The sequence below is a fragment of the Rhinoderma darwinii genome, chromosome 1 (assembly GCF_050947455.1).
Source record: "Rhinoderma darwinii isolate aRhiDar2 chromosome 1, aRhiDar2.hap1, whole genome shotgun sequence".
NCBI lineage: Eukaryota > Metazoa > Chordata > Amphibia > Anura > Rhinodermatidae > Rhinoderma > Rhinoderma darwinii.
Window position 1 is genome coordinate 264,020,913 of NC_134687.1, and position 9,864 is coordinate 264,030,776.

At 41.7% G+C, this 9,864-nt stretch overlaps 49 pseudogenes; all 49 read left to right on the forward strand.

Annotated features, from left to right (window-relative positions):
* The first annotated feature begins 15 nt into the window (after nt 1-15).
* On the forward strand, nt 16-134 carry LOC142736199 (5S ribosomal RNA; annotated as a pseudogene).
* Nucleotides 135-201: 67 nt separating this feature from the next.
* Nucleotides 202-320, forward strand: LOC142713818 (5S ribosomal RNA; annotated as a pseudogene).
* Nucleotides 321-388: 68 nt separating this feature from the next.
* Nucleotides 389-507, forward strand: LOC142693578 (5S ribosomal RNA; annotated as a pseudogene).
* A 67-nt stretch (nt 508-574) lies between these two features.
* LOC142667693 (5S ribosomal RNA) lies at nt 575-693 on the forward strand (annotated as a pseudogene).
* A 66-nt stretch (nt 694-759) lies between these two features.
* Nucleotides 760-878, forward strand: LOC142728092 (5S ribosomal RNA; annotated as a pseudogene).
* Nucleotides 879-945: 67 nt separating this feature from the next.
* On the forward strand, nt 946-1,064 carry LOC142735516 (5S ribosomal RNA; annotated as a pseudogene).
* Nucleotides 1,065-1,131: 67 nt separating this feature from the next.
* Nucleotides 1,132-1,250, forward strand: LOC142729078 (5S ribosomal RNA; annotated as a pseudogene).
* Nucleotides 1,251-1,317: 67 nt separating this feature from the next.
* LOC142665866 (5S ribosomal RNA) lies at nt 1,318-1,436 on the forward strand (annotated as a pseudogene).
* Nucleotides 1,437-1,503: 67 nt separating this feature from the next.
* LOC142696809 (5S ribosomal RNA) lies at nt 1,504-1,622 on the forward strand (annotated as a pseudogene).
* A 67-nt stretch (nt 1,623-1,689) lies between these two features.
* Nucleotides 1,690-1,808, forward strand: LOC142728104 (5S ribosomal RNA; annotated as a pseudogene).
* Nucleotides 1,809-1,875: 67 nt separating this feature from the next.
* Nucleotides 1,876-1,994, forward strand: LOC142736300 (5S ribosomal RNA; annotated as a pseudogene).
* A 439-nt stretch (nt 1,995-2,433) lies between these two features.
* Nucleotides 2,434-2,552, forward strand: LOC142705941 (5S ribosomal RNA; annotated as a pseudogene).
* Nucleotides 2,553-2,619: 67 nt separating this feature from the next.
* Nucleotides 2,620-2,738, forward strand: LOC142709342 (5S ribosomal RNA; annotated as a pseudogene).
* Nucleotides 2,739-2,805: 67 nt separating this feature from the next.
* LOC142669472 (5S ribosomal RNA) lies at nt 2,806-2,924 on the forward strand (annotated as a pseudogene).
* Nucleotides 2,925-2,991: 67 nt separating this feature from the next.
* On the forward strand, nt 2,992-3,110 carry LOC142696286 (5S ribosomal RNA; annotated as a pseudogene).
* A 67-nt stretch (nt 3,111-3,177) lies between these two features.
* Nucleotides 3,178-3,296, forward strand: LOC142674728 (5S ribosomal RNA; annotated as a pseudogene).
* A 67-nt stretch (nt 3,297-3,363) lies between these two features.
* LOC142713821 (5S ribosomal RNA) lies at nt 3,364-3,482 on the forward strand (annotated as a pseudogene).
* A 67-nt stretch (nt 3,483-3,549) lies between these two features.
* On the forward strand, nt 3,550-3,668 carry LOC142717021 (5S ribosomal RNA; annotated as a pseudogene).
* Nucleotides 3,669-3,921: 253 nt separating this feature from the next.
* On the forward strand, nt 3,922-4,040 carry LOC142681390 (5S ribosomal RNA; annotated as a pseudogene).
* Nucleotides 4,041-4,107: 67 nt separating this feature from the next.
* LOC142738308 (5S ribosomal RNA) lies at nt 4,108-4,226 on the forward strand (annotated as a pseudogene).
* Nucleotides 4,227-4,293: 67 nt separating this feature from the next.
* On the forward strand, nt 4,294-4,412 carry LOC142670489 (5S ribosomal RNA; annotated as a pseudogene).
* A 67-nt stretch (nt 4,413-4,479) lies between these two features.
* On the forward strand, nt 4,480-4,598 carry LOC142675566 (5S ribosomal RNA; annotated as a pseudogene).
* Nucleotides 4,599-4,665: 67 nt separating this feature from the next.
* LOC142681401 (5S ribosomal RNA) lies at nt 4,666-4,784 on the forward strand (annotated as a pseudogene).
* A 67-nt stretch (nt 4,785-4,851) lies between these two features.
* LOC142676806 (5S ribosomal RNA) lies at nt 4,852-4,970 on the forward strand (annotated as a pseudogene).
* A 67-nt stretch (nt 4,971-5,037) lies between these two features.
* Nucleotides 5,038-5,156, forward strand: LOC142692918 (5S ribosomal RNA; annotated as a pseudogene).
* A 67-nt stretch (nt 5,157-5,223) lies between these two features.
* On the forward strand, nt 5,224-5,342 carry LOC142733452 (5S ribosomal RNA; annotated as a pseudogene).
* A 67-nt stretch (nt 5,343-5,409) lies between these two features.
* On the forward strand, nt 5,410-5,528 carry LOC142738511 (5S ribosomal RNA; annotated as a pseudogene).
* Nucleotides 5,529-5,595: 67 nt separating this feature from the next.
* LOC142686654 (5S ribosomal RNA) lies at nt 5,596-5,714 on the forward strand (annotated as a pseudogene).
* A 67-nt stretch (nt 5,715-5,781) lies between these two features.
* Nucleotides 5,782-5,900, forward strand: LOC142737204 (5S ribosomal RNA; annotated as a pseudogene).
* Nucleotides 5,901-5,967: 67 nt separating this feature from the next.
* On the forward strand, nt 5,968-6,086 carry LOC142694938 (5S ribosomal RNA; annotated as a pseudogene).
* A 66-nt stretch (nt 6,087-6,152) lies between these two features.
* Nucleotides 6,153-6,271, forward strand: LOC142736290 (5S ribosomal RNA; annotated as a pseudogene).
* A 67-nt stretch (nt 6,272-6,338) lies between these two features.
* Nucleotides 6,339-6,457, forward strand: LOC142735517 (5S ribosomal RNA; annotated as a pseudogene).
* Nucleotides 6,458-6,524: 67 nt separating this feature from the next.
* On the forward strand, nt 6,525-6,643 carry LOC142713830 (5S ribosomal RNA; annotated as a pseudogene).
* A 253-nt stretch (nt 6,644-6,896) lies between these two features.
* LOC142677414 (5S ribosomal RNA) lies at nt 6,897-7,015 on the forward strand (annotated as a pseudogene).
* Nucleotides 7,016-7,082: 67 nt separating this feature from the next.
* Nucleotides 7,083-7,201, forward strand: LOC142687545 (5S ribosomal RNA; annotated as a pseudogene).
* A 67-nt stretch (nt 7,202-7,268) lies between these two features.
* On the forward strand, nt 7,269-7,387 carry LOC142737196 (5S ribosomal RNA; annotated as a pseudogene).
* Nucleotides 7,388-7,454: 67 nt separating this feature from the next.
* On the forward strand, nt 7,455-7,573 carry LOC142713273 (5S ribosomal RNA; annotated as a pseudogene).
* A 67-nt stretch (nt 7,574-7,640) lies between these two features.
* Nucleotides 7,641-7,759, forward strand: LOC142676030 (5S ribosomal RNA; annotated as a pseudogene).
* Nucleotides 7,760-7,826: 67 nt separating this feature from the next.
* On the forward strand, nt 7,827-7,945 carry LOC142676041 (5S ribosomal RNA; annotated as a pseudogene).
* A 67-nt stretch (nt 7,946-8,012) lies between these two features.
* LOC142699698 (5S ribosomal RNA) lies at nt 8,013-8,131 on the forward strand (annotated as a pseudogene).
* A 67-nt stretch (nt 8,132-8,198) lies between these two features.
* Nucleotides 8,199-8,317, forward strand: LOC142737269 (5S ribosomal RNA; annotated as a pseudogene).
* A 67-nt stretch (nt 8,318-8,384) lies between these two features.
* On the forward strand, nt 8,385-8,503 carry LOC142673351 (5S ribosomal RNA; annotated as a pseudogene).
* A 67-nt stretch (nt 8,504-8,570) lies between these two features.
* LOC142737205 (5S ribosomal RNA) lies at nt 8,571-8,689 on the forward strand (annotated as a pseudogene).
* A 67-nt stretch (nt 8,690-8,756) lies between these two features.
* On the forward strand, nt 8,757-8,875 carry LOC142694960 (5S ribosomal RNA; annotated as a pseudogene).
* Nucleotides 8,876-8,941: 66 nt separating this feature from the next.
* On the forward strand, nt 8,942-9,060 carry LOC142736301 (5S ribosomal RNA; annotated as a pseudogene).
* A 67-nt stretch (nt 9,061-9,127) lies between these two features.
* Nucleotides 9,128-9,246, forward strand: LOC142735518 (5S ribosomal RNA; annotated as a pseudogene).
* A 67-nt stretch (nt 9,247-9,313) lies between these two features.
* Nucleotides 9,314-9,432, forward strand: LOC142713841 (5S ribosomal RNA; annotated as a pseudogene).
* Nucleotides 9,433-9,499: 67 nt separating this feature from the next.
* Nucleotides 9,500-9,618, forward strand: LOC142735519 (5S ribosomal RNA; annotated as a pseudogene).
* Nucleotides 9,619-9,685: 67 nt separating this feature from the next.
* Nucleotides 9,686-9,804, forward strand: LOC142665386 (5S ribosomal RNA; annotated as a pseudogene).
* The last annotated feature ends 60 nt before the right edge of the window (nt 9,805-9,864 follow it).

Here is a 9,864-nt window from a genome sequence, read left to right on the forward strand (position 1 = left end):
ATTAAAGCATTTAATGTCAATGGCCATTCTAAGCTGAATGTCCCTGCTCTCGTCAGATCGCAGAAGTTACACAGCTTAAGGCCTTGCTAGTACCAGTGTGGGAGACTGTCTGGGAATCCGTGGTGCGGTTGACTTTTTATTATGTCGTTTAGATTTTGTTTCACAATCCATTAAAAAGGACTATGGATTAAAGCATTTATTGTCAATGGCCATTCTAAGCTGAATGTGCCTGCTCTCGTCAGATCGCAGAAGTTACACAGCTTAAGGCCTCGCTAGTACCAGTGTGGGAGACTGTCTGGGAATCCGTGGTGCGGTTGACTTTTTATTATGTCGTTTAGATTTTGTTTCACAATCAATTAAAAAGGACTATGGATGAAAAGCATTTAATGTCAATGGCCATTCTAAGCTGAATGTGCCTGCTCTCGTCAGATCGCAGAAGTTACACAGCATAAGGCCTTGCTAGTACCAGTGTGGGAGACTGTCTGGGAATCCGTGGTGCGGTTGCCTTTTTATTATGTCGTTTAGATTTTGTTTCACAATAGATTAAATAGGACTATGGATTAAAGCATTTAACGTCAATGGCCATTCTAAGCTGAATGTGCCTGCTCTCGTCAGAACGCAGAAGTTACACAGCTTAAAGCCTCGCTAGTACCAGTGTTGGAGACTGTCTGGGAATCCGTGGTGCGGTTGACTTTTTATTATGTCGTTTAGATTTTGTTTCACAATCGATTAAAAAGGACTATGGATTAAGCATTTAATGTCAATGGCCATTCTAAGCTGAATGTCCCTGCTCTCGTCAGATCGCAGAAGTTACACAGCTTAAGGCCTCGCTAGTACCAGTGTGGGAGACTGTCTGGGAATCCGTGGTGCGGTTGACTTTTTATTATGTTGTTTAGATTTTGTTTCACAATAGATTAAATAGGACTATGGATTAAGGCTTTTAATGGCAATGGCCATTCTAAGCTGAATGTGCCTGCTCTCGTCAGATCGCAGAAGTTACACAGCTTAAGGCCTCGTTAGTACCAGTGTGGGAGACTGTCTGGGAATCCGTGGTGCGGTTGACTTTTTATTATGTCATTTAGATTTTGTTTCACAATCGATTAAAAAGGACTATGGATTAACGCATTTAATGTCAATGGCCATTCTAAGCTGATTGTGCCTGCTCTCGTCAGATCGCAGAAGTTACACAGCTTAAGGCCTCGCTAGTACCAGTGTGGGAGACTGTCTGGGAATCCGTGGTGCGGTTGACTTTTTATTATGTCGTTTAGATTTTGTTTCACAATCGATTAAAAAGGACTATGAATTAAAGCATTTAATGTCAATGGCCATTCTAAGCTGAATGTGCCTGCTCTCGTTAGATCGCAGAAGTTACACAGCTTAACGCCTCGGTAGTACCAGTGTGGGAGACTGTCTGGGAATCCGTGGTGCGGTTGACTTTTTATTATGTCGTTTAGATTTTGTTTCACAATAGATTAAATAGGACTATGGATTAAAGCATTTAACGTCAATGGCCATTCTAAGCTGAATGTGCCTGCTCTCGTCAGATCGCAGAAGTTACACAGCTTAATGCCTCGCTAGTACCAGTGTGGGAGACTGTCTGGGAATCCGTGGTGCGGTTGAATTTTTATTATGTTGTTTAGATTTTGTTTCACAATCGATTAAAAAGGACTATGGATTAAAGCATTTAATGTCAATGGCCATTCTAAGCTGAATGTCCCTGCTCTCGTCAGATCGCAGAAGTTACACAGCTTAAGGCCTCGCTAGTACCAGTGTGGGAGACTGTCTGGGAATCCGTGGTGCGGTTGACTTTTTATTATGTCGTTTAGATTTTGTTTCACAATCGATTAAAAAGGACTATGGATTAAAGCATGTAATGTCAATGGCCATTCTAAGCTGAATGTGTCTGCTCTCGTCAGATCGCAGAAGTTACACAGCTTAAGGCCTCGCTAGTACCAGTGTGGGAGACTGTCTGGGAATCCGTGGTGCGGTTGACTTTTTATTATGTCGTTTAGATTTTGTTTCACAATCGATTAAAAAGGACTATGGATTAAAGCATTTAGTGTCAATGGCCATTCTAAGCTAAATGTGCCTGCTCTCGTTAGATCGCAGAAGTTACACAGCTTAACGCCTCGCTAGTACCAGTGTGGGAGACTGTCTGGGAATCCGTGGTGCGGTTGAATTTTTATTATGTCGTTTTGATTTTGTTTCACAATCGATTAAAAAGGACTATGGATTAAAGCATTTAATGTCAATGGCCATTCTAAGCTCAATGTCCCTGCTCTCGTCAGATCGCAGAAGTTACACAGCTTAAGGCCTTGCTAGTAACAGTGTGGGAGACTGTCTGGGAATCCGTGGTGCGGTTGACTTTTTATTATGTTGTTTAGATTTTGTTTCACAATCGATTAAAAAGGACTATGGATTAAAGCATTTAATGTCAATGGCCATTCTAAGCTGAATGTGCCTGCTCTCGTCAGACTGCTGAAGTTACACAGCTTAAGGCCTCGCTAGTACCAGTGTGGGAGACTGTCTGGGAATCCGTGGTGCGGTTGCCTTTTTATTATGTCGTTTAGATTTTGTTTCACAATCGATTAAAAAGGACTATGGATTAAAGCATTTAATGTCAATGGCCATTCTAAGCTGAATGTGCCTGCTCTCGTCAGATCGCAGAAGTTACACAGCTTAAGGCTTTGCTAGTACCAGTGTGGGAGACTGTCTGGGAATCCGTGGTGCAGATGTCTTTTTATTATGTCGTTTAGATTTTGTTTCACAATAGATTAAATAGGACTATGGATTAAAGCATTAAACGTCAATGGCCATTCTAAGCTGAATGTGCCTGCTCTCGTCAGAACGCAGAAGTTACACAGTTTAAGGCCTCGCTAGTACCAGTGTGGGAAACTGTCTGGGAATCCGTGGTGCGGTTGAATTTTTATTATGTCGTTTAGATTTTGTTTCACAATCGATTAAAAAGGACTATGTATTAAAGCACTTAATGTCAATGGCCACTCTAAGCTGAATGTCCCTGCTCTCGTCAGATCGCAGAAGTTACACAGCTTAAGGCCTCGCTAGTACCAGTGTGGGAGACTGTCTGGGAATCTGTGGTGCGGTTGAATTTTTATTATGTCGTTTAGATTTTGTTTCACAATCGATTAAAAAGGACTATGGATTAAAGCATTTAATGTCAATGGCCATTCTAAGCTGAATGTCCCTGCTCTCGTCAGATTGCGGAAGTTACACAGCTTAAGGCCTCGCTAGTACCAGTGTGGGAGACTGTCTGGGAATCCGTGGTGCGGTTGACTTTTTATTATGTCGTTTAGATTTTGTTTCATAATCGATTAAAAAGGACTATGGATTAAAGCATTTAATGTCAATGGCCATTCTAAGCTGAATGTGCCTGCTCTCGTCAGATCGCAGAAGTTACACAGCTTAAGGCCTCGCTAGTACCAGTGTGGGAGACTGTCTGGGAATCCGTGGTGCGGTTGACTTTTTATTATGTCGTTTAGATTTTGTTTCACAATAGATTAAATAGGACTATGGATTAAAGCATTTAACGTCAATGGCCATTCTAAGCTGAATGTTCCTGCTCTCGTCAGAACGCAGAAGTTACACAGCTTAAGGCCTCGCTAGTACCAGTGTGGGAGACTGTCTGGGAATCCGTGGTGCGGTAGACTTTTTATTATGTCGTTTAGATTTTGTTTCACAATCGATTAAAAAGGACTATGGATTAAAGCATTTAATGTCAATGGCAATTCTAAGCTGAATGTGCCTGTTCTCGTTAGATCGCAGAAGTTACACAGCTTAAGCCCTCGCTAGTACCAGTGTGGGAGAGTGTCTGGGAATCCGTGGTGTGGTTGACTTTTTATTATGTTGTTTAGATTTTGTTTCACAATCGATTAAAAAGGACTATGGATTAAAGCATTTAATGTCAATGGCCATTCTAAGCTGAATGTGCCTGCTCTCGTTAGATCGCAGAAGTTACACAGCTTAACGCCTCGCTAGTACCAGTGTGGGAGACTGTCTGGGAATCCGTGGTGCGGTTGACTTTTTATTATGTCGTTTAGATTTTGTTTCACAATAGATTAAATAGGACTATGGATTAAAGCATTTAAAGTCAATGGCCATTCTAAGCTGAATGTGCCTGCTCTCGTCAGATCGCAGAAGTTACACAGCTTAAGGCCTCGCTAGTACCAGTGTGGGAGACTGTCTGGGAATCTGTGGTGCGGTTGAATTTTTATTATGTCGTTTAGATTTTGTTTCACAATCGATTAAAAAGGACTATGGATTAAAGCATTTAATGTCAATGGCCATTCTAAGCTGAATGTCCCTGCTCTCGTCAGATCGCAGAAGTTACACAGCTTAAGGCCTTGCTAGTACCAGTGAGGGAGACTGTCTGGGAATCCGTGGTGCGGTTGACTATTTATTATGTTGTTTAGATTATGTTTCACAATCGATTAAAAAGGACTATGGATTAAAGCATTTAATGTCAATGGCCATTCTAAGCTGAATGTGCCTGCTCTCGTCAGACCGCAGAAGTTACACAGCTTAAGGCCTCGCTAGTACCAGTGTGGAAGACTGTCTGGGAATCCGTGGTGCGGTTGCCTTTTTATTATGTCGTTTAGATTTTGTTTCACAATCGATTAAAAAGGACTATGGATTAAAGCATTTAATGTCAATGGCCATTCTAAGCTGAATGTGCCTGCTCTCGTTAGATCGCAGAAGTTACACAGCTTAACGCCTCGCTAGTACCAGTGTGGGAGACTGTCTGGGAATCCGTGGTGCGGTTGACTTTTTATTATGTCGTTTACATTTTGTTTCACAATAGATTAAATAGGACTATGGATTAAAGCATTTAACGTCAATGGCCATTCTAAACTGAATGTGCCTGCTCTCGTCAGATCGCAGAAGTTACACAGCTTAAGGCCTCGCTAGTACCAGTGTGGGAGACTGTCTGGGAATCCGTGGTGCGGTTGAATTTTTATTATGTCGTTTAGATTTTGTTTCACAATCGATTAAAAAGGACTATGGATTAAAGCATTTGATGTCAATGGCCATTCTAAGCTGAATGTCCCTGCCCTCGTCAGATTGCAGAAGTTACACAGCTTAAGGCCTCGCTAGTACCAGTGTGGGAGACTGTCTGGGAATCCGTGGTGCGGTTGACTTCTTATTATGTCGTTTAGATTTTGTTTCACAATAGATTAAATAGGACTATGGATTAAAGCATTTAACGTCAATGGCCATTCTAAGCTGAATGTGCCTGCTCTCGTCAGATCGCAGAAGTTACACAGCTTAAGGCCTCGCTAGTACCAGTGTGGGAGACTGTCTGGGAATCCGTGGTGTGGTTGACTTTTTATTATGTCGTTAAGATTTAGTTTCACAATAGATTAAATAGGACTATGGATTAAAGCATTTAAAGTCAATGGCCATTCTAAGCTGAATGTGCCTGCTCTCGTCAGATCGCAGAAGTTACACAGCTTAAGGCCTCGCTAGTATCAGTGTGGGAGACTGTCTGGAAATCCGTGGTGCGGTTGAATTTTTATTATGTCGTTTAGATTTTGTTTCACAATCGATTAAAAAGGACTATGGATTAAAGCATTTAATGTCAATGGCCATTCTAAGCTGAATGTCCCTGCTCTCGTCAGATCGCAAAAGTTACACAGCTTAAGGCCTCGCTAGTACCAGTGTGGGAGACTGTCTGGGAATCCGTGGTGCGGTTGAATTTTTATTATGTCGTTTAGATTTTGTTTCACAATCAATTAAAAAGGACTATGGATTAAAACATTTAATGTCAATGGCCATTCTAAGCTGAATGTGCCTGCTCTCGTCAGATCGCAGAAGTTACACAGCTTAAGGCCTTGCTAGTACCAGTGTGGGAGACTGTCTGGGAATCCGTGGTGCGGTTGTCTTTTTATTATGTCGTTTAGATTTTGTTTCACAATAGATTAAATAGGACTATGGATTAAAGCATTTAACGTCAATGGCCATTCTAAGCTGAATGTGCCTGCTCTCATCAGAACACAGAAGTTACACAGCTTAAGGCCTCGCTAGTACCAGTGTTGGAGACTGTCTGGGAATCCGTGGTGCGGTAGAATTTTTATTATGTCGTTTAGATTTTGTTTCACAATCGATTAAAAAGGACTATGGATTAAACATTTAATGTCAATGGCCATTCTAAGCTGAATGTGCCTGCTCTCGTCAGATCGCAGAAGTTACACAGCTTAAGGCCTCGCTAGTACTAGTGTGGGAGACTGTCTGGGAATCCGTGGTGCGGTTGACTTTTTATTATGTTGTTTAGATTTTGTTTCACAATAGATTAAATAGGACTATGGATTAAGGCTTTTAATGGCAATGGCCATTCTAAGCTGAATGTGCCTGCTCTCGTCAGATCGCAGAAGTTACACAGCTTAAGGCCTCGTTAGTACCAGTGTGGGAGACTGTCTGGGAATCCGTGGTGCGGTTGACTTTTTATTATGTCGTTTAGATTTTGTTTCACAATCGATTAAAAAGGACTATGGATTAAAGCATTTAATGTCAATGGCCATTCTAAGCTGAATGTGCCTGCTCTCGTCAGATCGCAGAAGTTACACAGCTTAAGGCCTCGCTAGTACCAGTGTGGGAGACTGTCTGGGAATCCGTGGTGCGGTTGACTTTTTATTATGTTGTTTAGATTTTGTTTCACAATAGATTAAATAGGACTATGGATTAAGGCTCTTAATGGCAATGGCCATTCTAAGCTGAATGTGCCTTCTCTCGTCAGATCGCAGAAGTTACACAGCTTAAGGCCTCGTTAGTACCAGTGTGGGAGACTGTCTGGGAATCCGTGGTGCGGTTGAATTTTTATTATGTCGTTTAGATTTTGTTTCACAATCGATTAAAAAGGACTATGGATTAAAGCGTTTAATGTCAATGGCCATTCTAAGCTGAATGTGCCTGCTCTCGTTAGATCGCAGAAGTTACTCAGCTTAACGCCTCGCTAGTACCAGTGTGGGAGACTGTCTGGGAATCCGTGGTGTTGTTGACTTTTTATTATGTCGTTTAGATTTTGTTTCACAATAGATTAAATAGGACTATGGATTAAAGCATTTAACGTCAATGGCCATTCTAAGCTGAATGTGCCTGCTCTCGTCAGATCGCAGAAGTTACACATCTTAAGGCCTCGCTAGTACCAGTGTGGGGGACTGTCTGGGAATCCGTGGTGCGGTTGAATTTTTATTATGTCGTTTAGATTTTGTTTCACAATCGATTAAAAAGGACTATGGATTAAAGCATTTAATGTCAATGGCCATTCTAAGCTGAATGTCCCTGCTCTCGTCAGATCGCAGAAGTTACACAGCTTAAGGCCTCGCTAGTACCAGTGTGGGAGACTGTCTGTGAATCCGTGGTGCGGTTGACCTTTTATTATGTTGTTTAGATTTTGTTTCACAATAGATTAAATAGGACTATGGATTAAGGCTTTTAATGTCAATGGCCATTCTAAGCTGAATGTACCTGCTCTCGTCAGATCGCAGAAGTTACACAGCTTAAGGCCTCGCTAGTACCAGTGTGGGAGACTGTCTGGGAATCCGTGGTGCGGTTGACTTTTTATTATGTTGTTTAGATTTTGTTTCACAATAGATTAAATAGGACTATGGATTAAGGCTTTTAATGGCAATGGACATTCTAAGCTGAATGTGCCTGCTCTCGTCAGATCGCAGAAGTTACACAGCTTAAGGCCTCGTTAGTACCAGTGTGGGAGACTGTCTGGGAATCCGTGGTGCGGTTGACTTTTTATTATGTTGTTTAGATTTTGTTTCACAATAGATTAAATAGGACTATGGATTAAGGCTTTTAATGGCAATGGACATTCTAAGCTGAATGTGCCTGCTCTCGTCAGATCGCAGAAGTTACACAGCTTAAGGCCTCGTTAGTACCAGTGTGGGAGACTGTCTGGGAATCCGTGGTGCGGTTGACTTTGTATTATGTCGTTTAGATTTTGTTTCACAATCGATTAAAAAGGACTATGGATTAAAGCATTTAATGTCAATGGCCATTCTAAGCTGAATGTGCCTGCTCTCGTCAGATCGCAGAAGTTGCACAGCTTAAGGCCTCGCTATTACCAGTGTGGGAGACTGTCTGGGAATCCGTGGTGCGGTTGACTTTTTATTATGTTGTTTAGATTTTGTTTCACAATAGATTAAATAGGACTATGGATTAAGGCTTTTGATGGCAATGGCCATTCTAAGCTGAATGTGCCTGCTCTCGTCAGATCGCAGAAGTTACACAGTTTAAGGCCTCGTTAGTACCAGTGTGGGAGACTGTCTGGGAATCCGTGGTGCGGTTGACTTTTTATTATGTCGTTTAGATTTTGTTTCACAATCAATTAAAAAGGACTATGGATAAAAACATTTAATGTCAATGGCCATTCTAAGCTGAATGTGCCTGCTCTCGTCAGATCACAGAAGTTACACAGCTTAAGGCCTCGTTAGTACCAGTGTGGGAGACTGTCTGGGAATCCGTGGTGCGGTTGAATTTTTATTATGTCGTTTAGATTTTGTTTCACAATCAATTAAAAAGGACTATGGATTAAAACATTTAATGTCAATGGCCATTCTAAGCTGAATGTGCCTGCTCTCGTCAGATCGCAGAAGTTACACAGCTTAAGGCCTTGCTAGTACCAGTGTGGGAGACTGTCTGGGAATCCGTGGTGCGGTTGTCTTTTTATTATGTCGTTTAGATTTTGTTTCACAATAGATTAAATAGGACTATGGATTAAAGCATTTAACGTCAATGGCCATTCTAAGCTGAATGTGCCTGCTCTCATCAGAACACAGAAGTTACACAGCTTAAGGCCTCGCTAGTACCAGTGTTGGAGACTGTCTGGGAATCCGTGGTGCGGTAGAATTTTTATTATGTCGTTTAGATTTTGTTTCACAATCGATTAAAAAGGACTATGGATTAAACATTTAATGTCAATGGCCATTCTAAGCTGAATGTGCCTGCTCTCGTCAGATCGCAGAAGTTACACAGCTTAAGGCCTCGCTAGTACTAGTGTGGGAGACTGTCTGGGAATCCGTGGTGCGGTTGACTTTTTATTATGTTGTTTAGATTTTGTTTCACAATAGATTAAATAGGACTATGGATTAAGGCTTTTAATGGCAATGGCCATTCTAAGCTGAATGTGCCTGCTCTCGTCAGATCGCAGAAGTTACACAGCTTAAGGCCTCGTTAGTACCAGTGTGGGAGACTGTCTGGGAATCCGTGGTGCGGTTGACTTTTTATTATGTCGTTTAGATTTTGTTTCACAATTGATTAAAAAGGACTATGGATTAAAGCATTTAATGTCAATGGCCATTCTAAGCTGAATGTGCCTGCTCTCGTCAGATCGCAGAAGTTACACAGCTTAAGGCCTCGCTAGTACCAGTGTGGGAGACTGTCTGGGAATCCGTGGTGCGGTTGACTTTTTATTATGTTGTTTAGATTTTGTTTCACAATAGATTAAATAGGACTATGGATTAAGGCTCTTAATGGCAATGGCCATTCTAAGCTGAATGTGCCTGCTCTCGTCAGATCGCAGAAGTTACACAGCTTAAGGCCTCGTTAGTACCAGTGTGGGAGACTGTCTGGGAATCCGTGGTGCGGTTGACTTTTTATTATGTCGTTTAGATTTTGTTTCACAATCGATTAAAAAGGACTATGGATTAAAGCGTTTAATGTCAATGGCCATTCTAAGCTGAATGTGCCTGCTCTCGTTAGATCGCAGAAGTTACACAGCTTAACGCCTCGCTAGTACCAGTGTGGGAGACTGTCTGGGAATCCGTGGTGTTGTTGACTTTTTATTATGTCGTTTAGATTTTGTTTCACAATAGATTAATTAGGACTATGGATTAAAGC